The 24200-nt window shown below is 38.9% G+C and overlaps 1 long non-coding RNA gene across 4 annotated transcripts in view; it reads left to right on the forward strand.

The window, feature by feature from the left end:
- LOC129735487 (uncharacterized) overlaps positions 1-24200 on the forward strand; it is a 43763-nt gene that overhangs the window by 8221 nt on the left and 11342 nt on the right. For 2 of the 4 annotated variants that reach the window (XR_008731183.1, XR_008731184.1), the window contains 2 exons: positions 638-739; positions 4268-5000. This is a non-coding gene — a long non-coding RNA (uncharacterized LOC129735487). Of the gene's footprint in view, positions 1-637; positions 740-4267; positions 5001-5021; positions 13498-24200 lie in introns of those variants that run through there. The other 2 variants (XR_008731185.1, XR_008731186.1) reach the window with 2 other exon arrangements.

The following is a 24200-nucleotide window of genomic DNA, read 5'->3' on the forward strand; positions in this document are numbered from 1 at the left end:
TTCCATCTTCTTTTACACCAATATAATTACCTTTATCCACATTCCTGGAAAATCACCTTTTCTGAAATTTTGTACTCTGATAAATACTGATCATGGTCTTCTGGCAGAAAAAATTAACCTTAGCAGGGATTGCCTAATCTGTCCTCATAACACAAGCCAAATGTGGGCATCAGTCTTCCATATCACCATTTCTGTTGGTGGTAGAATATGTAGATGTCTTGCCTGGGTATAAAGATTCTGTATAAATAATGTCCTGCATGTGAGTGAGTTTAAATACATTACTCTCCCTGTGAAAAATGGTGAATTTGTTTCAGCTTCCCATCACTGACTATGCTCTGTGCATTTTTACATTGTGAACAGTATGAGTCCTAAGTCTCATGCATTTCATTAGTAGCCATGCTGGATTTATTTGCATGCATTTAAAAACCCGGAGTAGGTGTCAAAAGACAGTTTTTGAGGAGTTTGTGTGACTGTCCCCCGTTGCAGAGCTAGAAGTGTGTCTGATCCCCCAAGGAAGCCTGATGTCTTTCTTTTGACATGGTCTGTGTAGCATGGTAGCAATTCAAGACTATTGAAAATTAAAATTCTTTTTAGAAATCCATTGGTCTCATTTTAGTTAATTGTCTACATTTTTTAGGTTTTTTCTTTTTCATGGGGAAATCCTGATATCTTCTCTGGCCGTTTCCTGGGAATAGAGAATGGCATTTGCAAGGAAAACATTCTTACCAAGGTTTCCCAGGTAATGTCTCCTTTGTTACATTTTTCCCTACTCTTATATTTTGAATCACTGGATTGTTTATTTTTACTTGGATTTCTTAAGTTTGCTTACAGCACATTTGCTCTATATTCACACCTTCTTGCTCACATTTCAGGAAAAAAATTACCAGCCATCACAATTGTTTTCTAGCAGCAGTCTACAATGAAGTGCAGAGTAACAGTCACAGCATATCAGCAGTTCGATCTCCAATATACATACACGTTTAGATTGTTACTTCCAAGCTAATGCTCTGAAATATGAATGTGCTATCATAACTCCAGCTCCTGTTGGAATGGCATCAGGGCCAAGGAACAAAACTCTTCTCTCTAAATTCAGGCACACAGAAGTGTTACATAGGATCCTGAGCCACCTCGGTCCACCCTGTACAGGTGGACAGTCTACAACTCACTGCTGAGAAAACTTCCCTTTCAGTTTCTGCATCAGAGAGCAAAGTCTGTTTCCAGTTTAGCAGAGGAACTAGTGCTGCACTCAGCCGGTGTTCAAAGGGGGAATAAAACCCCTCTTTTTAGCTCAGTCCAAGAACAGCTGACCCTTGTTGGTCTGTGTAAAATGGGTTTCTATTCTGATTTATCCATAGCCACTGGGCTGTTTCCCTGCTTGGTAGGACACCAGTGTGCAGGATGGGAATGCTTTCTTTTAATTTACTGGTATCTGAACCTCAAAGTTCAGCTGTCAGCAAACATGGTGAACTCTACCCTAGTTTCACAAACCCTATGAATCTCCTGAGTTTCTTGCAAAAAGGCTAAGCAGATATGAAGTGGAGCAGAAAGGGCAGGCTGTCATACTTTAAGGAACAGTAAGTGTGATCTCTGCAATACCCCTCAGTGGGGCTTGCACAAAACTGATAGTGCTCACACAGCAAGAATTCTTCCATAAGGTATGGCAGATGCCTTCAGCACAGGACAACTGCAGTGGAGGAAATTAAAGGCAGAATTTCTTTTCATCTGGATCCAAGAATCTGTGATTGCCTGCCTGTGCACTGAAGAAAAAAAAAAAATAGAAGCTATTAAATACTTGGATATTAGTGAAGTTCTACAGTTCTGCAGCATCAGGAAGAAAAAAAAATCTTCAACTGAAGGAACACATACCATTTTCCATCACCAACGAAACAGATGGTGAACTTCCAGCTGGTTAGGAAGTATGTGCCATGAACTAACTACTTAGCATGTACAGCAGGTACAGTTTCATCTTCCCTCAATACAGAGTTTGACATAAGAAAGAATTCGGAAGGAGCTGCAGGCCACTAGACTTCCCCCAGCACGGGATGAGGAAGGTACTTGGGAGTTTGGATGAAATCCTAGCTGTACCACTTCAAGTGTAGGTAGTATTCGTTCAAGCTAAGAGTTGTCTAAAACTAATCAGCTTGAAGCCCTTCGGAAATAGTCTTCAGTGAATCAGCTTGCTTTGAGTTCATGAGCAAAACACAGATCTGGCTGCTGGCGAAATGTTATAGTGACTGGATCCTGTCTTCTGGATTCTGCTACTGTACTGAGTACACCAAATGGTACAGTTCAGAATATCACCAGGAAAGAAACATAAAAGGCTTTTCTTTGTTGCTTACTAAATTCCAGTTATGAAACTAAGCTGAAATTTGTTTACAGGGATTCCACCAAATTCAAACAAATCATTACTAAATAGAGACATAAATTATTCGACAGAACAAACAATACAGACTGGAACAACAGTCAAACAAACCACTTTCCCAGGAATTATTCTCTGTTGTGACCACACTAACTTGAGAAACTGTGCTGACCAGCAAAGAAAAGAAACCATAATGCTGTAATAGCAAACCCTAGTATTATCAGGTTACTAAAGATGACTATGAAATATTCTTTTATAGCTGTGAAACTGTTCATCACTCAGTGATGAAATACTTAAAATATTAGTCTCAGCCGAATTTGAGATGTTTCCGAGCCTCTTTTCAGACTTCAGTGCTCCTAGGGCTAAGTGAGCTATGTACACTAATTGCAGTCTAATTCTAATACAGCCCAACCCATTAAAACACTGCCATTATGTTTATTCAGTCAGCAACTCCTGACTCCTTGTGAATAGAGCATATCACACGTAGGACTTCAATACAACAGCTAACTCTCCATCTGCACAGCTGTAAGTAGAGAGTATAGAAATCTCTTTGTAGGAGACCACTAACCTGTTCTACAGGTACTTGTATGTTGTATTCCTGTGCTGTTTGTGACTCTTGCCCCTCCATAGCTAAGTCAGCAAGAACATCTCAGTGATACAGAATTAAAGCCAAATATCCACCAGGACTGATGAAAATCTACGTTGTTTTAATGTGTTTTGAATGGAGACTTTGTCTTGTAGTGATGTAATGTTATCTGCTGGCATTTTTAGTCCAGTTTCCTAGAAAGCATCTGTAATAATGCTAGAACAGGGCTAGATTTATGTATCTAATTTTTTTTAGAAATGTGTAGGGTTCATGCAAATGGGGTTGTTATCGCTATAAAAGTTTCAGGCAACTCCCAGTGACTTGGAAGAGCCTTCCAACACGTACCCAGAGGAAATAAAGCTTTTTTGTTGGGTGGTTCTTGTACTCAGGGCCTTCACCTTAATCTTCAAAGGCCTTCATTAACTCAATCTCAGTTTCATAAAAAGCACCTCTTCCCCTCCTTGTGAGGTTTATTTGTAACAGTTCCACTTCTTTGAAGTGCCAAACCCATTGACCTTAAGCACATAACATGTGAAAGCAGAACACAAAATTTTCTCAGCTACTTCCTCACATCTCTTCAGCAGAGGAAAATAAGAATGGCCGCAAACCAATCCACTTTGAGGCCAAAATGTCAACTACTTTTTTGCAATTGGTTGCACACATACCCATAGGAACAAAAATAGTGATAAATGATACAGGAAATGTCAGGGGGGAGGTGGCGGATAGAAACTGTTAGCAGAACGGGGGAGGCCTGGAGGAAGAGGTCCACAACTGCTGTGAAAGATAAGCATCAGTCTCACATGTGCTTCTGAGTGCTCCCATGGTCAATAAGAAAGCCCAACACAGAATGATTGCAGAAAGTGAAAGATCCTTGGAGAAAAAGGCACAATGAGCAGATGGGGAAAAGGTCACAGACACCTTGTAGGACATGAGTTGGACCCTAACCCAAAACCTGGACTACACAGCCTCTTACAGTTGCGAGATTTATTCAGAAGTGCTAGTATAGTGGTTGAAGACTGTAGCATAAGAACACATAACAAAATGACAGCTTTTTTGAGCTTGTATGAAAAATTACTGTTTTACAGAAATTATTTCCTGATGGGAGTTGAAAGGTTATTTCTTCTGCCTCTAAGGTCTTTCTGCATTTTTAGGTAGCTAAAAATAGAGCCTAATAATCCATAGTTGATACCCACAGGAGTGAAATTCAGACACTGAGTGCACAAACTGAGAAACCAGGTAGGTATTTGTGTGTGCAGTTTTCATGTTATAAATATTAATGTGTCTCTCCTTACCCGGTGTGTGTACATACGGTAAAATGCAAGACCCTCCAATGAAATGGAAAACAGAACAAAGTCAGTGTTTAGGAAATACTGAAGAAAAGAATGCAAGGTGAGATACTGGAAACCTACACTTCATTTGCATTATGCATGAGTCACTACCACAACACCTCTGCCATAAAAGTACTATATGCACAGGTAATAAAATAAACCCCAATTACTTGTATAATATAACATTTTTACAGCTTTTCTAAAGGCAGGGTAGCATGGATGATGCTGTAAATTCTTCTATGCTTTTTTTTCTGTCTTCTTACAGCTTTAGCATCTTTCACTTGTCTCTGCCTGTACACCAATCACTCTTGTCTGGTAGGTGTGTTAGTACATCTCTTCTGTCACCGGATAAAATGCTAAAGCCACTGTATTATCTACCTGCATGTATTATTACCAAAGGAAGACTGGTGAAAAACATCCTGCTTCTAGAGAAAAAATACACCAAAAAGTTGTTCTCTAAAGTGAGGCCCAGTGAGAAGAAAAACCAGCAAATTCACACAGATAGGTTAGTTTACAACAGAGGAAAGACTCCTTCCCTTCCCACAGGATAGTGCTGCAGCTATCCTGTGAAAATGTGGAATGGTGGAGATACTTATAGATGTCCAAGACATACTCTCTTGCTGCTTTTTGCTTCTTGAATGAAATCTTTAATCCTCTGTGACCAGCTATTTCTGCACTCTACAGGCTCCAGTTTAAAGTACAGAAGCTGAGTGAAGTTGGTTTTGGTTTTTTTGGTTTTTTTTCCAAGGGAATCAACACTCAGTTCAGATTTCATGCAGCCTTGTCTGATAGGGATGATCTACGAAAGCAGAGGCCCCAAGAAGGACCCCTTCTCACGGTGAGGATGTTGGCAAAGCCTACATTGCACCAGGAAAGGTGCACTGCACACCCTGTTGCTCCCCAGTCACAGCATGTGTGGAGGGTCCCTCCTTTTCCCTGCTCTGCAGGTGATGCTGTTCTTGCTTCTCGAACAGGTTTTCCAAGAGGTATTGGACCAAAATCCAGCTCTCCAGCTGAGATCATATGAATGTGTCTGGAGTTTTGTTGGGGTTTTTTTTAGGAAAATCTGTGTGTAGACTCATTATTCTCTGCTTTGTATTTTTATCAATTCTTGCATATTTTTGAGCAGCCTCTATGAAAGCCACACTTCTAAATGTTTGTTTTGCTTGCTACAGGGTATGCTAGGCCTTGTGTTCTAGGCATGCTAAGGTGATATTTTTCTTTGATCAAGTGCCTGATAATGACCAGTCTGAGAATGAGACAGCAGCTTTGCAGAGTGCATGCCTTAGCCCTCCAATCAAACAATTTAATTTCATCTCTAAACACAGGACAAGGCAAAGTAACTTACACAGAAACTGATATGGTTTTGTGCTAAATTTGATGTTTTCATCAGAAAAATGAACAAGTAAGGCTTTGAACAAAGGCTAGACCACTGCATGATGATATACCCAGAAAGTCTGTCAGGCAATAGTTGTATAATACTATGTTTCAGAAAATCAATACCTATACTTTATATAGTTCTAAAAGTATCCTGTTTACTTCTGCGGTGATAACATAATTTTGTCTGGAAAATAAACTTGATACCTAGCATTAAAGTTTAATAGATAAACAAATCCAGATTTTCCTCCTGATGTGTCTTCTCCTGTTCTTCAGTTAGTTGAAAGGCATCGCACCGTATAGCTTAAAAAGCATCTTTTTTTTTTAGCTGTCAGAGAAGGTAAAACATTTCATCTGATAGCTAAATCTAAGTAGTGTGCTGTAGTGAGTGTATTTAGGATAGAACAAAACTGAAGGGGTATAAATAAAGCAGCTTGAGTGAAACTTTAGCCCCACCGCATCCTGTAGCAAACCCCCAATTTATTTCATAGAGCCAAGACCTTATCTAGCAATCACAGCACAAAGACAGCTGACACTGCACGACTTTTAGAGGGGGACAAAAAACTAAGAACTCAGTATTCAGGATACAGTCAATTCAGCTGAACTCTGAGCTGACATCCAGCATATGGTTTATTCACCAGAGGGAAATGATAGATGTAACAGAATTTAAGTGTGGTATGAAGAACAGTCAAAATGTCAGTCAATTTTAAATCAAAATGCCAGTCTTTCTCTTTAATTTCATGCATTAAAAACCTCTCTATAATCTTCGCAGTCTACAAGAGTTCAAGGACGACCTTCTAGTCTGGTCAGTTGTGAAGTAATCTTCTGAAATACTTACCATGCCATAAGGATAGCAACAATGGGAACGGGAGGGAACTGAGGGGAAAGAATAGGGCAAAACCAGTCTGCACATCTGGGCAAAAACTGGCAGGGAAGACCAGAGTTCATTTTGGGCAAACTTAGTGAATCTTTATGTGTTTGCTTCCAGAATGCTATAGTTCTTATCATCCCAGAAATAACAGAAAAATACCTGGTTTATATGAGTTCCAAGATGCTACACCAGATTAAAGAAGAAATAGTAAATTCTTTACCAGAGAGTGCCCTGGACATACTGTGTAGCTTAAAGAAGGGAAGGATGTAAATCCTTCAGAGCAGCAAATACTGTACAGTTCCAGCTGATATGAATGGCAAAGGTCTATTGACTTCAGTATTATGGTCTGCGATCTTGAATAAGTATTTCATTGTCTTCTGGAGGCATCTGGTATAACAAACAGTGCCTAGCTTTCTGATCTGCAGAGCACTGGCATTTTTGAGCATCCTGGCAATGAAATTGAGAAAACTGTCTGTATCCTGTAACTAAATGTTATGCAGAAAATTACCTTCTTAAATTAAAAATGGTTTCCAAAAGAAAATAAGGTTTGTGCAAAAATGATAGCATTATAAATTATTTTTTATTTATACCCTTAATTTCATGTCAAAATGTACTAACTAGTACTACTACATTTCCAGGGGAATATTGAGATTTAAAATAAAACATTTTAAAAATTATTCCAAGGGAGAAGCTGATAGATTTTCTGTAAATGCATCACTAAAAGAAAGGAAAACTGGTTTATTTGGAACTGTGTAGAACAGAAATAATACTGAAGTTACAAAATTATTTTCAGTCCCCTGTAAGTGCAACGCTACATGCCACTGAGGGCATGTTCATTAAGGCCTGATTTTCATAGAACTTAATAACCACTTTCACTGCAATCACACTTAAAATCAAACCTGTGCCTTGCTGCTTGTCTGAACTAGGGCCTAAGGCTAACTGGATCTTCAGTACAGTTTTTGTACTATTCTTAGAAGAGCCATAGGAGCCAGTGCCCGGTGAGGAGCAAAGGAGGGCAGCAGCTCGGCTGAGGTGCCTGAACATCAGGCAAGGTCTCTGGGCAGGGAAGAAGATGCTGCTGGCTTCCAGAGCAAAGGGAAAAAGGAAAACAATGTCTCCAGCACTTATCTGAGAGTGAAGGAGTGGGGGCAGTGGGAATTAGATGGTTTTGTACATAGTGCAGAGCAAGAAAGACCACAGAGATTGCTTTGGAGTGTTGGAATTAACCTTTGGGTCTAATGTTCATGTAGTTTTGAAATCCCACTGAGCTTGGTGTGTTCAAGGGGACAGTTGCCATAAGAAATAATATTTTCCTTATATTTTCTGTAAAATTGACAGCATTATTTTAAACTATTTTTTAAATGCCTGTAAGCACCACTGGAAATCTGTTTTTCCAGGGGAGTTAAATGTTAGCTTTATGCTACAGACACAGTTCCTGATCCTTCAATGTAAATAATTTTGCATATATTATTAACACCATTGCTGAATATTTATTTATGTATGTAAAGATAATCACATGTACAAATGCTTTTGGTGTTGGGCACTTAAAAATTCCTAACCATAAAAAGAGGTGTGTGTGGGGTCAAATCTAATTCTACAAGGGTGATGAACATTTCGTAGCATGTGTCAAAGACTGACTTTTGATAGCTGTAAACAGAAGCAATTTCCAGGAGTCAGTCCTTTTGTTCCTCTGTATTTTTCTTAAATGAAATCAGCTGCCCTTTTCTTTCAACACTTTAATTATCATTAGCTTCAGAAATCACTTTGCAATTAATGAAAGTCTGAATTCTTCATGTTCACTGAGAAAAGCCTTAATATAAACAAACACCTATTGCAAACACATTCCGTGGTAGTTAATAATGCTAGCCTAATTTATATCTTTTTACTATCTGACATACATCTGTAACAGGCAAGTTTCTGTTCTCCCTGTTGTCCTCCTATTGCTTAAACTTGCACACTGGAAACTCATCAGTCAGCATCGGTCTAAAGTAAATTAAAAGCAATCTGCAGTAGCTGTTTTACTGAAGCCTTTTGCCTGAAGCAGCCAAAAGCAATAGTCAAGGACTTCCTTTAGATTTTGGAGAGATAGAAAGCTCATTAGGTTTCTCAGGCCATTTAAATTTCTGAAGCTCAAAAAGTTAAACCAGAAGGGGAGAAGTATCTTCCTGTCAGAACACAGATCATAGAGGTTGCCTGCAGCAGCAAAATATTCAGTAGGTGTTTTCATGAATGGTCACGAAGAGGGAGGGACAAATATCCTACAGTTTCCCCCATGTGATTGACTAATCCTCCAGGGAAGCAATGCCTCGGTAATCCTGCAGTGTGTGAGTCAGCATTACACCTCATGGAAGAACTGGTCTCTTTTTATAAAGTTCACAATATAAACTTGACAATTTGCAAAAAAAGGTTTCCAGAGTTACAAGTGCAAACTTCTGCAGGTTTTTTTTAAGTTTTCCATTATTATTGGCGACCCTTTTGCAGCATATTGGAGGCTTAAATGGATATACATACTGTAAACATGAACATGACATTGTAAATTCTGCTGTGCATTGGGAATGGGAAAGGGAAATATAATTTGCTACATCTGCTCTGAACTGAGAGGGCAGAAAAGAGGAGTTCTAAGAAAACTTTAATTGTCTATGTAGTTTCCAGAGCTTTCCTCAAATGTATGGTATAAACACCATCCCCAAGAGCACTCCCACATTAAAGAGAAAAGCAGCACGGATGTAACAGACCCTTCAACTCCTTGTCTTTTCTCTGGTGCTCTGAACGTGCACGGAGCCACGAATTGCTGTGCCTAAGTGACCCAAGAGGGTGTTTTACCCCCAGCAAGTACTGTCTCACTTTTGCATGTGAAGAAAATGGAACATAAAATAGGTACTTGAATTATCCTCCATATGCCAGCTAATCTCTGGCAGATCTGGACATGAAACTTTGACTTTCTAAATCCTAATCATATGCATGTCAACCAAGGTAGTTCCCACCCAGCCTGTCCTTTGGTGTATAGTATCTGCTAACTGTTCCCTGTACCAGAGGAGCTACAGGAAATGCTCCAGGAATGGTGACAAAGCAATACATTGCTTCTTACTGTGTGATGTATCTGATAATTTTTATTGATGACTAGTTACAATTCCAGTAGGATATGTATCTCTGAATCCTTATGTTTACATCTGTACCCATATTGCATTGGTATGTAATGGCATTACTGCACTAAGGCATTCTATCTATCACTAAATTATGCATGCATTCAGCAGCTGTTCTGATCAGCTGTACACAGATATAGACTGACTGACAATGGGAAGCTGCCTTTGTATATGTAGTAAGGGATGACTTTATTAGTGTTACGCTTGAAAATAAAGGGCCTTCAGAAGGATATTTTTTTTTTCTGGAAAGTGGCATTACATGAAAGCAGAATGCGTCTGGTGCACAGTCCTGAGGAATCAGCCAGAAAGCTATTCCGCTTTCTGTTTATCATGTCACCTCTGGTCCATCCTTTATAGGACTCAACTATGTAACCACTTGAGACTTCTGAATACTGAATACCTCACACTAATACAGATTAGCTTGCACTCTCTATTTCTTTTAAAATTGATTTTAATGTAACTTGCAAAACTTTCTTCTCTATAAATGCAGGCTTCTGGATTTTGAATAGGTGTCCATCCACGTGCATGTGCTGATCAAGGATTTTATGAAGTAGTAGCTGGCAAAGCTCAGTGCTTCATTAGTGTTAGAGCCACATAAAAATTTTCAAAGTGCTTTTTTTACTAGCTTTATGCAACCTTTCCTGCATTCTGTGCTTCATTTGCCTCCATCATGATTTGGACTATGCCACCAGGAATACATGCACAGGCCAAATATTAAATGAAAACTCTATGTTTTAACAGTGTCACTGAGAATGACAGCTTGCAAAGAAACTAATTCTGTTAATGCTGTTTAGGTAGCAGCAATGGCAGTGCATTTCTTAGATGGTTAACATTCTCGACTAAATGTATTTTGGAAAATTGGGGTCTGGTGAAAATGAAAAAATTCCTGTGGAAATCAATTTCTTAACAGCAATAGTAAGGTTTCTATAGGGAATTCTTAAACTTTGATCTTTAAACCTTCCCCCTGCCTTTCTCCTTGTCACCTTTGGTTTTCAAAGCAGCAATGGCATTCTAAAATAGCATATTGACAATGAGTAAAAGAGAGATTTCTTACTGAAAGGTGAATGTAGTAAATATTACTGGGTTTCAAAGTTTCCCCATGAGCTGAGAGTAACTGAAGAAATGCAGCCTATCAGAAATGTTCCACGGGCACAAACTGGGACTTTTTATAAGGTGTAGTCCCTCCTTGGCCTACAGATTGGTCTGAGTGAGGCTAGACAGGAGTCAGAGTCAGCTACTCAGCATAACAAGAGCATATCAGCTGCTGAGAGAGTTCAGATCATTAAGTACTGATCCCAGGAGTTTCAGTGAAGATGTTGTTTACCAGAATTGCTTAAAGCTCAGTGTTCTGTGTGTTGAATATCATGTTTAATGATACTCAGGATTTATAAAATTTTTACTTGCATGGATAAGCTTTTTGCTTTTCTTTAGCAGTTGAGGAATCAGGGAGTTACATAAAGATAAACTAGTATTGCAATATAAATAATAACATATAGTGTGCCTCCATAAATCATTTTTTCTACCAGATATTCCACATGGCTGCTGTCATGTAATGTGTAATGTCTGACAACATAGCTCAATATATTTTCACTGGGTTTACTTCTCGTTCCAGAGCTGTGAACCATTGCTGTTCTCCTTGCTCATGTATCATAAGCATTGTCACCTGGATATAGATATAAATGGTCATCTGGTTATCAAAATAAATATCTGTCTGCCACAACCACTGGATTTAAACTTGAAAACTAGATTCAGTATTTGTTTCTCCTTCTATTTGGACCTTAACCAGCTTTGACACTTCACCCAGGTACAATCTTCAGACTCACTTTGTATTTAGCAAGCCTCATCTGCCAGGATTTGAAAAGGAAGCAAACTGCCAGATAACTGGAAAAGTTCATGTTTATTTTGGATTAAAGAATAAAACGATTAAAGCAGATTGCCAAAGAAAGCGATAGGACCAAGGGTTATTTTCATATTTTATTAGCACAATCTTTATGGTCCACACTCTTATGTGGCTATTTAATTTGTGATTACAAAGCATATGACTCTTTGAATGTTCAGATATATATGGCTAATGCAGGTTCTGACTATTCTATTTAGTATCAGTATAGCATCATAGATAATGTGTATACAAATTATTATAGTACCTAGGTTATTATTAGTCAGAGACATGGTCTCCCAGTGTCAGTAATAACATGACAAAATACAACAAAGATATTCCTCTATATTGAACAAGAAAGTGAAATCTAAAGGCCTTTTGTTAAATTTTGTTGGGGTGTTGGGTGTTTTGTGGTAAGGAGCTACAGTTCTAGATTCTGTTCTGGTGTAAAACAAGTAAAACAGTGAAATTAATGACTTTGCTTTACTCTAGACTGGCCAAGGTTCCAGCCAAAGTTCTTAAGCAAATGTACTGTAGACATTGCTATCATCTTATTTTTCATCCAGTTCTTAACAAGTGAGATATTACTTCATTTCCTAGGCTTGCATCTTACAGTGATTTTCCTTTTACTGGTGCAACACCCCAGAACAGAGCATAAATTGAACCTGCTGGTCTCTCTTAAGATGTGTTGTATGGCAGAAAAAAATATTGCGAATCTACGCAGAGCCTAGATTTAAGGGTAGCAATGTTTGCATGCAGAAGGATGTCTGTCCGTCAGATGAGCAGCGTCACCCCTGTCCGTCCTTTTCCCATGGCTTGTCTGTATCTCCCAGGGTTACAGCAGAGCCCCATTACCTGGGTTGAAGTAGGCACCTTGTAGAGACATGTCTCCTCTACCCACTCCCATTTACTTCTTTCTAGAACACCAGGAGGTATTAAACATTCACACAACCTGTTTTCTATTGTTTGGTCATTAGTGGAAATCCAAGCTGACCCCCTCACTTGTCTTCTAGACGGACCAGGACATCTGATCCACCAGCCATGGAAGATGCAGTAGGAAGCAGTGGGGAAAGCAGGGTGTCCAAGCACCCATACTGCTGTGTCTGGGCAACCGAAGCTGGTCTGAGTCCCACTGCCTTGGTCCTCCCCACTTGCTAGCCGTGTTCTAAGCCACTTCATTGCACAGCCTGGCATGCAGCTGACCAGAGGCACGCGGATTTGCACAGGAATAGTAGGGCAAGGGGGCTGAGGGAAGGCAGGAGGGGACCAGGTGGGGTGGCGGGCCGAGACCTGAAGGAACTGAAAAAGCCAGCGCTAAAAGCAGTGCAGGCTGGTGGAGAAATAACATGCAAAGAACCAAATTCTCCTCAAAAGAATCTTGCATAGTTAATAAACCTTTCACCTTTTCCTTTAAATTATCTTTTTGTTTGCATCCAGGATTGTGTTTACCGGAAGCTTTTTTTTCTTATTAATTATTTTTAGTCTGATTTTAGTCTGATCAGTCTGAAATTAAAGATGGTGAGTCAGACAGTGCTCAGCTCCATGCATTATACTGAGCTGCCACAGAGGACGGCCCATTTTTCAGACAACAGCAACACATTTTTCAGGTCTTCCTAAAAGCTTTATTTTCAATTCTGTTGTTTCCTTGCTGTAATAACAAGACTATATTGCAGTGAGGAATGCCACAGGGTTATATTAATGAGAATTTTATTAAATCATAGTGATATATAGATACACAAAACAAACCTCTGCCAGAAGACAAATCCCATTCTTAAAGCCTACAGTACCTTATTAAACTTGCTGTACATATGGTCTAGGAAAGATCTACCAAACCATGTTAAAGCATCTTACAAAACATCTGAAAGTGAGAAATGTTTATAGTTGATTTTAACTCAATAATGGGTTTGATTTTAAAGTACATCACATTCATTTGGTAGTTGTAAGATGGACTCATGAACCCTAAAGCATGGTTGTTAATAATATTGTGAAATATATATATATATATATATAACCGTAAAAACAATAACATGAGGTCTTCTGTGTTCTACACTTTTAATTGCCTAAGGTTCCTCCTATTTGTAGGTAGCCATTATTTACTGAGCTGAGAGGAAAATTATTGAGGCATCAAAACACATTCAAACATATAGAATGTGTTTTTTTCAATAAGTTTTTTATTTTATTCTGTCTCTTTCTGTTTGCCTCCTGCCAAAAAAAATACAAGTGATTCAGGAAATTTTCAAACGCTACACTTTCATTCTTCCTTTTGATGACATAGCTTCTCTAGATTAACATAGACACTCCTAATTTTTTGTTTTAACTTTTACCTCACAAAAATTCTTTTACATAAAAATCGAACTCTGTTTTACCCTTCTAATTCTTAGAGTTATTTTATCTCTTCTACTGTGTTTTGCAACTGAGAAAAATGGGAGAATAAAGAACATTTAACAAGTTCTATAAAAGATGGAAATTGATGTACTGAAGCTACAGGTTCACTCTAACTGAATGTTTATTGTAACAGAGAAAGAAAGATGATGAAAGGGAAATATTATTTAAGCTCTAACAAGGATGTGAACTTGATTCTGTTTATTTTTAATCATGATGTAATATATAGTACTTTATGGGAATTTCAACATCAGTACAGTTGTTTCAGGCTATCATATAGTAACTTACTTTTTGCCATTATTTTTTCCCCTTTGTGATCATTCATTCTTAGTCATTAAATACTCTTCTACACATTGAAAATGTTACTAGGGTCAGAATATTTCTTAATCACAAAACTAAACAGTGTGGGATTCTCAGGCATTGCTGTATTGTTATTTTAAATGTATTTTAAGTGTAACATTTTTAAACATAGTGCTTTTACTGGTTACACTGTGTTTTTCTTGCATTCATTTGGAAATCACAGTGTATATATGTTCATGATGACTAATTCTGTATCACTGCAGATTATGGAAGCAGAAATGAGTTCTTCCTGAAACCTCTGAGTTAGTGAAGGTCTAAAATATTTTTTTTTCTTTAAGAAGTTTCCATTTGAGAAGGTGACTAATGATCTCCTGTGGGACGACATATTGGAACAATTTTCTTAAGCTTATCCAAAGTAAGGGAACACAAGCTGATGCCTCTGGTATCAATGAATTAATTTTCCTTTATAAATAAATAAGTTGTAAGTATCCACATATTCTTTCATCCTTAATAAAAGTTTTGTAACAATAAAATTTACCCTTTGATTTTCATAAGACTTTATGCTGAGTAATGTCCAGCACAGTGGGGAGCTCCATTCTTATGAAAGAAGGGCAAATCTGTTCTAGAAAGATTAAGGACTGAATACTTATAATGGTTTCTACTTTTCCTTATACTGCAAAGTTAAATGATTAACAGTTTTATTTACTGGCTAGTTAATAAAACAATGCAACCTGAATGCAAGACGTGTTTCAGAGGAAGACAAGATTTTTGAGTTTTCCTTTAGGATACCAGAAAAAAATTGCAGTTGCCATAGATCACAGACTAAGTATGAATAAAAAATCTCACACTGTAGCTAATCGGGCAAATCTTACTCTGGGTTGCTTTCACAAGAGCTGACAATGATGTGGGAGGTAATTATTCCTTCTACTTAATGCCAGTAAGATGGGAAACATTTTTCTCCCTTCCGTTGCTATAGAATGTTATTGCAGAGAAGATGATTATAAATTGTTCTTCAGGGCCAATGGGGTAAGAATAAACATAAATTAGCTTAAATTTCACCAAAAGTGATCTCACTGAGTGTAAGAGAAGGCTTCTGTTTGGCTGTTAAAACACTGAAAATATTCTCCTATGGAAGTTGTGCAGTTTCCTTCACTGGAGGTTTTTAGGATGGGTTGGACAAACATCTGTCAGAAATTATCTTAGTGTAGACCATTGACCAGCTTCAGTCCAAAGGACTGGAGCAGATGTTCTTCCAAGGTTTTGTATTTCTCCCCTTCCATGAATTTGACTGAGTTTACCACCAGCTGGATCTCTTCTTGTTATACTTCCTGTGCATAAACTTCTTTCTTGCTGTACAAACTGCATGTTTATAATACTGTGAGTGTTTAATGAACTTCCTGTTATCCAAGTAATCTTCTCACTGATGATTTCTGGGGACGAATTTTCAGTTCCCCTCTCTAATTGCATGTCGCAAGTCTGAGCTGAGCTGAACTGAAGTTAAAGTAAGCAGCAACTTAAAGCTCTGATGTCTAGTGCAAGTGCTCTTGACTCTCTCCTGGCTCTGCTCCTCCTGCCAGAACCAGAAGCTTTCTGCTGCCAGATATCCCATCTCCTCCTTCGGCAGCAGGATCAAAAAAGATGTGCTATTTTCTGAGTTTCTCCTGTAATACAATCATGACTTGGCATATGAAACTGCTAGTTAAACTCCTCAAGGCATTTGGGGAAAGGTTCTTGGAGGTGCCAGTGTTTCTTTAGATGTGTTACTGTGCTACAAGTGGCTCCTCCCAGTACAAGTTACCACAGCCTGAGGGGTGCCTGCAGGGCCTCTGTGACCTGGCCCATCAGGCTGCCTCACACAGTGTGGTAGGGACAGCCCCATGCCTGCTCCATCTTGTAACACGTGTCTTTACATTGGAGGTGTGGGCAATGACAATTCAGAGCAATCTGTGGTAATTCCATGGAGAGATGACACCTGGGACACTCTCTCTTGCCGTCTGCACACAGTTCCTGACTTGTCATTGCAATGCTGAGCATAAGCAAGCTATGGTCACTTAAGACTCTTGGCCTGAATAGTACAGAAGAAATTAACTGAGATTTGCTACTTCAGTCATTAAAATGCAATATTTCACCTTATTTTGGAGTCATCCATGTCTACAGTCACTTATGTACTCATTAGAGAAGTCCCGAACGTTTTACCTTTGAGTATGCTGGAAATGCCTCATTTTTAACCATACCCAATTCTCAGGAGCCAGTGGATGCATAACTCCCTCCAGCTTTGCAGATGAGATCCTCTCCCAGTCACTTGCTCAATTGACAAGCGTTTTCCACCCACGTTTATTAGAAAAGGTCTTGTGCAAAATATAGGGGCTGGTGGTAGCTGCAGTACTTCAGAACTCTAATGACCTTCAACAGTTTAAGCCCTCACAGAATGTGGAACAAGGCCCAGAATACATTTTCCCAAGAGTACCCGATAGTAGGCTGCAGTGTAGTTCTCTTAATTTCCACTTTCCAAGGAATAACTAAATATTCATTAGGTCAGTGGAAGGAAAGAACAAGATGGGATTAACATTAAGTAGCTAAGCCTTAGGTTTCTTATGGAACAGAGTACTTCTTTTCAAATATTTAAATTTTGAATTGGAGGAGAGAGTGGAAAGTGAGATTCTTCTCTTCTCCCAGATGGGAATCATAAGAAAGCAGTGAGCTATAGTGACATGTTCACTCTTGCATTTTTTCTAGGGCACAATGAATATTTAATAAGTCTATGAGAATGGATGTAGCTTCTACAAGAGCGACTGAGAAAAAGCATCTCTTTTCCATCCCAGGATAGCACTGGCTCCAGTGGTTTGGGAGTGGAAAATATGTGTTCAACCCCCTTATAGCACAGGAATGAATCTATTCTAGCTGAACTATTTTTGCGTGAATACTCTGATAAGTCTATCTGTGGAAGAAAGTGATTACTAAGGCCATTACTTTGCGAGAAGAACTGGCACAAGGGCCTCACATCAATGTGAAGTTGAGTGGTAGGGGACTCACCACAGGACAGAGATGTGATCTTAATCTTATCAGTTTCTATGGGCTAACACGTGCCACCTGCTTAACTTGCTGGCTTTTGGGGGAATCATATGCCTAAAGCCTACAGTTTTGCATGCGCTGCATGTGAATCAATGCGTGCAACTAGCTGTGTAACTCAGGGATGAGATATCCTGGCAGTTGGGTCCTTTAACAGTGAGTTAAAACTTCCTTGTGAGCCTAGCTCACATTTTCAGTTCCCACTGTAGATGGCTGTATTTTGGAAAGAAAAGACTAGAGTGGTTGCTTTTTTGTATTGTTGCTAAGATGTCAGTGCTTCTGGATGTCTTCCAGAGGTGAGTGTTAGCTCAGTGGATCATTTGCCAAGAAGACTCTGAATCTTGTATATACAGGTTTTACTCCTGTGATTCATGGTGTCATTATTTCAATGAATGTAGCTGTCACGAAAGATTGTGGTCAGACTTACACTGCCTTTCAGGTAACATGAATCCAGGGAGCCGAAATCTTGAATGGGAGCTGGTATTTATAATCTAGTCAAATAATACTTACGCACCTGGTAAGTTTCAGGTGAGCCGTTGCAGTAGATGTTACATGTAACTGAATTGCCAACTGGTCTGAAGCCATCCAGGCTGGTGGTTTCAAGGTTATGTATAGAACACTTTTCTGAACAGTCACAAAATAATGTGGCCACAAGCGGGCCACAAGTTCACATTGGACAGGACTGTCTGCAGTCACGCACATGGAAGGAACTCTTTCCTAACTGTAAGTCTTTGAGTGTTCAGACACAGAGCTAGACATTTTCAGTGTTATTCAGCTTTTCAGGAGAACAGGAGACAAACAGGTCCTTGTCAAAATAAAAAAAAAAAAATAAAATTGAAAGAAAATAAAATGTTTGTTTAAAAAAAGACTGTCTTTCATTTAGAAAATGAGCCTGAACAAAGCATTTCAGCTCTTTAGAACTATCTGCAAGTGGATGATTCAGTTCCATATGAAAATATTGTATCAAAGAGAAGAATATTATCTTTAATTGCTCCTCCACCATGCCATTTCTGACTCTTCCCAGAGTTTGGGAAACAGTCAGCATCAGCAGGGTGAATCATCTGTGCTACACACAGCCCTGTTTGGCAAACTGCAACCAACCATCTCCTGGGACTTCGCTCCAGTTTGCACATTTATCCCTACTGGAGGCCCTAGCTAAAATAAGGAACACCACATCTGCAATGTGCATTTATTCTGCTTCCTGACAAAATAAGAGTAGATGAATATAAAATAGTCTTTGAGGGATGGAAGACGAGATGTTTGGGGAATGAAGATATATGAAGAAGAATCTTTTAAACTTTCTGAAGGTTGGTGAGGAGCACGAGGCAGAAGTGTGGTCAGAAGAGGAATTTATGTGGAAACTTACTGAACTCATTGCAGGAAGCACAAAAGGGTTTATATATTTGGAATCAAAGGTTAAATCAAACATGAACCCACTCTAGCAGAGTTTATTCCTCAGTTATAATTTGTTTACTCCTCACATATGCCAAATAAAAAAGTTTATCCATGCCTCATTTTCAATTACTCAGTTGTTTGCAGAATCACTAACCTTTTGTTGTTTCTTTCTCAAGGATGTTGAATTTACCCCAGGACTAGAAGCTGAAATTCTAGGAATTTCATTGTATGAAATATGCCATCTTAGGTGAAGTAGCTGTAGTGGAAAAAAAAAAGGTCATGTTTTCTAAAAGGCTGTTGAGCAGTGTGTGGCTAAATCTGGCAAAGAACTGAATACTTGCATTTTCCATTGATGTCGGTTCTCAGGACATCATCTTACAAATGGGAAGCTGTCTGAAGAAGTATTGCAGACTGGCAGTGAGTGGGTAGATTTAAAATAGATTAAGAATTTAATGACATAAGGGAACATGTAGCCTGAAAGGATGATGCTTTTAATGTGTCTTGGTACTTTGCTATGTGTTCAGAGCCACTCTACTAAGTGTATTGGGTGTTTTTGCAATATTTATAACCAAAAAGCTCTGCTGTATTAATCCTAAAATCCAGAATTATTTTAACTGTTCTGATGGGCAGGTAATTTTGAGGTTCTTTTTCCAGAGAGATGGAATAACATTATTTGGTTGCTTCCAAGTCTGTTCCCTTCTTGACAGGCTGCTTTCCATATATTACCCTCTATAATAGAACACTTTGGACTTCGAACTGCCAACTCTATCTAAAATTCCACGAAATCTCTGTTACCTGGAATCAGTTCATTTGCTAAGTGAAAGCCACCTTTAAATGCTCTGAATGTCTGATTCCCTCAAATATGCATTTGATGCCCTAATTCAGTGATTATTGCTTGTAACAACATTGAGATAAATGCACAAGACAAAAAGTGTGAATGATGGGCTCACAAGGGGAGGTTTCCAGCAACAGTTGGATCAAAAGAATTTAAGTCAATTTCCATTTAAGACCAGGAATAAATTGTGGAACTCTTTTTAGCTATTCCAGCTTGTGAGTCACTGTGCAAAGCAGTGTTGGCTCCAAGATATCTTTCTGTTTCACCCAGCAGTAGAACTGGCCCAGGAACTAAAGAACAGCAGGGTGCAGGGAAATATCAGCTATGAAACATCTCATAATTCATGGAACTTTTTAAAATAATAAACTGAAGCACCAAAAAGACAAAAGTTTCACTTTTGTAAATTTTTTTAAGAGGCTTCTGGTTTTCCTTGATTTCTTCTCCAAATGAAATTTACCACAGAAAATGTAGCCATTTTTCAGTTTGTTGCAGGTTGACAAAAATGTGCTGACTTACTTGCTGCTTTGCCCTAGTGCTCATTTTCTTTCATTCTGTAGAGGGCTGAGATCTTTTTTCCCCCAAAGGAAGTATTCTAGATCAGCTGGGATGAGATGTTCTCATGGAAATATTCAAATACGCCATTATAATCTGATATGTCTTTACATGTTCTTAGAGCTCACTAAGTCACATGATAGGCCGTTCTTCTGTGGAAAAGTCAGTTTATAATCTTCCCTTCCCCCTCTTTGTGGGAGATTCTAAGTCAGTTGAGATACGTGCAAAGGGTGTGGGCAATTAGGTCAAAACCAGGGATGAGGTAAGATGTTCTGTAATTTATGCATTGCTGAGTGAGTGTAAATTACACTGGATGGCTAGATCCTGTGAGTTTCTGGTAGTTACTGTCCTGAACAAAGTCCAGATACTTCATGGCAGCACACAGAGAAAAGCAGCCAGTCTCCCTGGTCCTTTTCCTCTGTCAGAGGTGTACGTGCTGATTAGACGCTATAAATAATAAAAATAAAATAAAAAAGCTTTCACATTCCCTGAAACCTTCTGGCTTTATGTCAGAGCAGGAGAAAAGTTTCCTAGGGGTCAGCTGCACGTGTGAGTATATCTTGTCTCTCCCATGAGAAGCATCCACCAAGGGCTTCCCATTCCTGGAAATGCATGGATTTAACAAACCTCTGGCATCTTCACTTCTAAAACAAGAAAACAACTCTGCCTCTTGTGTGTTACTAACAGGAATCCCCCATGTCATTCTTCCCCAAATTTCAAACCTTAAGGACTTTCTGCCCTACAAGAGTCAGATAGGCAGGTAATTGTCATTGTCTATTGCAACGTCAATGCTTTATCTCGGTGTTCTGTAAAGGTGAGAGGAGAATGTCCAAGCCATAAAGACTTTGCTTGTCCTGAATTCCTCAAGAAGGGAGCTAGCCTTGTAATCAAGCTTTACCAATCGCAATCGTGTGTTTTCATCTTTGCACCATTTCACTGCTTAAAAAAGTGGCAACCCTGTCTACACTTTTTTGGGAAATACATAATTCAAAGTCAAGAACATACATATTGAAGATATATTTAGCTTTAGGTGGCCTAATCTAAATATTTCTTTAAGAAATATTCCATTTTTTGACTATGACTTGAGTCTTCTGGGTGGTTTGTGCAATAGATAATAAACAATGCAGCTGATCACATTATCACTAGACTCTTAAACTCCAAAGGATCTCGGCCACTGGGCTGACAACCAAAATATTTCAATAAGAAAACTTTTCCAGGAGAAAGTTATACAGAGGTTTCATGAGGAACTATCAAATCCAGGAGAATATCCCTGTGTTGTCAATAATCTTTGGCCTAAGAATTATTATCCAGACTGCACAGAGAACACTTTAACTAGGGAAACTCATTTCAGTATTTTTGCACCATTCGTCCCTGGCAGTTGCATTATAACAGCTCTCTTAATAAACCCTCTTATTAACTGCTTCATGCAGTTTGTGATAGTACAGTACATTTCTACCTTAACGTTATATCACCTGTCTTCTAAGATTTTTTTCTTCTGTAGGAAAAATACCCAACAACTCATAGAAGTCGGTTTAAAAAATAGTTTCTAATCATGCTTCTTAAGTGCACTTCTTAATTCCACTAATACAGACAGAAATGATCAGAATATTTCTTTTTTGTTTGTTTGTAAAATGTCCATGGAGATATACACAGTGACTGTGACATGAAGGCGAGGCCATGATGGTGCTATTCTAGTGACAGAAACAGCTTGGGGTGCTAAGTGGGTATCAGGGAAAAAATGTAACTAAAATTAATTGTAAAAATCTTTTTTACAATGGAAATCTTTTTTCAGTTTCTACTGCAGAAGAAATAATGTATGTCTGGTAATGTTTGTTGAAAAGTGTTGATGTGAAATTATGCAGGCCAAGAAGAAAAAAATATCTCTGTGGCTTGGCTTGGCTTACAGAGTTGTGCAAGGAAAAGACATATAAGGCATGCTTCCACGCTTTCTGCTCCTTGTGCCTGTAAGAGATTACAGCCTACACACAAAAGGGGCTTCTTAGAAATGTTACTTCCAATCCTGTTCAAGAGGAGCAAGAAGGTGGTAGACCCCGACCCCATTTCCCAAGGGCCAGGTTAAAGTAGCTACTATACATTGGCGGAAGCTGGCCTGGAGGAGATCTCCTCAGATAGCTCAGTAATACCGGGATTTGGGTAAGCTCTTGTCTGCAAACGTGTCCATAAACTACGTGCTGCTCCCAGAGATGAGTACAGTGGGTTCAGGAGTAATAGATATGGAGAGAAAAGTCGATGTTAAACTGGTGCTGTAGCATGGAAGAGGTCTGGTACTGGGGGAAAGGCTCAAAAGGAATGGATGAAGATGGGTCTGCACAGAGAGGCTGGAGAGAGAAGGTACTCCAGGGTAGGTTTTCTTAGTCCACACCTGGTGCCCTTGGCTTATCCTGTTAGGAAGTCCACCAGCTTCCTATGGGTTTGGCATAGCCTACAAGTTGGGTTACTGCTCTGCTTTGAAGCCATTTTATTTTCTGGCCATTAGAAACATGTTTTTAGTAGACTGTGTCTGGCTGTGCAGTCAGATAGAGTGGGAGAGTTCATCTGGTGTAGACAGTATTCCTTGATGTTATTCACATGTGTGTGTGTGTGGGGGGGGATCAGAAGAGATAGCCAATGTGAATTTACCTTCTCCATCACTTCTTAGTGAACTACCTCTGTATTAGAGGTGTTCCTTAATGAAACTGATAATCAAAGTGGATTTTTTTGAAAAAATGAGTTTATTTGGTCTTTTTATGAAAAATAAACCTTTGTTTTTATCTTGGAATTATTTATCACTAGCTTACCCTGAACATATGTTCATCTCTCAGGGATACTAGTCCCCTTTCCCTATCACACTGTGAACTTTCTTTAACCCAGCCCTTCCCATTCACGAAAATGCCTCTTTGACCCGAGTTATAAACCAGTTGACCTTTCCACCTCCACATCCCTCATCCATATGCAATTCTCCCAAGATATCTAAATGACACAGCCTGACTTTATGGGTGAATACAAAGAGCAGTTAGGCTTAACTACCTAACAACAATGCCTGTGTTTTAAAAGCGCTCAACATCTGAAATTTATTTTAGCGTGTATAAAATATGACATTGCTGGGCATCTCTGCCTCTCCACGTGACTAGGCATACAGGGAGTTGGGATGGCAGGCATATGTCCTCACCTCTGGCTAGGTGAAAACTTTGGGGTGAAGACACATGCAGGATTGTGACAAATATTCCTCCTAAAGAAGCAATCTTAAAAAAAAAAGAAAGTAGGGAAAGCATCCCACTCCCTCTGTACTTGTGTACTGTAAACTTTGTCACTTGGTACAATAAAGAAACCTAAGAGACCATAACTATTTTTAGTTTCCTTACAGTTTCCACAGACAGAGAGCTAAGGCCACAGTGCAATCCTGTCTTCTGAGGAGACACATCTTGCAGTTTTATGTGATATCAAGCTTAATGGATCTCTAACACTGTGCTGCTTTTGGAAAGGGCTTTTTTCCTTCACTGCCATAGCCTTAGATAAACATATACTTCTTAAAAATAAATATCTCAAAATGGCTGTGTTTTGTGAGTAAAACACACTTGCTTTGTACAGACATAAGTAACAGCAAAGATATAAAAGAAGGGACAAAGCTACTCAAATGCCTTTTATTTTGAGTAATATCAAGTTTGCTGCTACCAGCTGCCATGCACCATGGAGGTTCCCTGTGTTTTACACAGAAAAAAGTATGGCATGAAATAGACCAGTAAATTGCTATAGTTCTCCTTTTGGCATCTGATATCTTCTGCCACCATATGTTGATCCCACATGCTGAGACTTGTTTCCTTCATCTAAGAGTACCCTTTTTTTCCCCCTACCACCACTTTTGTTGAAGATGAGAGATCTTAGTGGCTGCTTGCATTTGTTCTGCCAGTCTCTGTTTGCTGCAATGGCATCATTATACGTCTCATTAAATAGTCAAGGTCAAACCAGCAACTAAAATCTCCTGTATGTCGTTCTCTGTGGGTGGCTAAGTAAATGGAGATTTCGATAAATGTTTGACATCTTTTGAGAGATGAGAAGCAGCTTGTTTTGTTTTTACAGAAGGTCCTAGGCTAGCACTAATTTTACGGAAAGAATCAGCCCATAAGATA

The sequence above is a fragment of the Falco cherrug genome, chromosome 3, assembly GCF_023634085.1.
Source record: "Falco cherrug isolate bFalChe1 chromosome 3, bFalChe1.pri, whole genome shotgun sequence".
NCBI classification, from domain to species: domain Eukaryota; kingdom Metazoa; phylum Chordata; class Aves; order Falconiformes; family Falconidae; genus Falco; species Falco cherrug.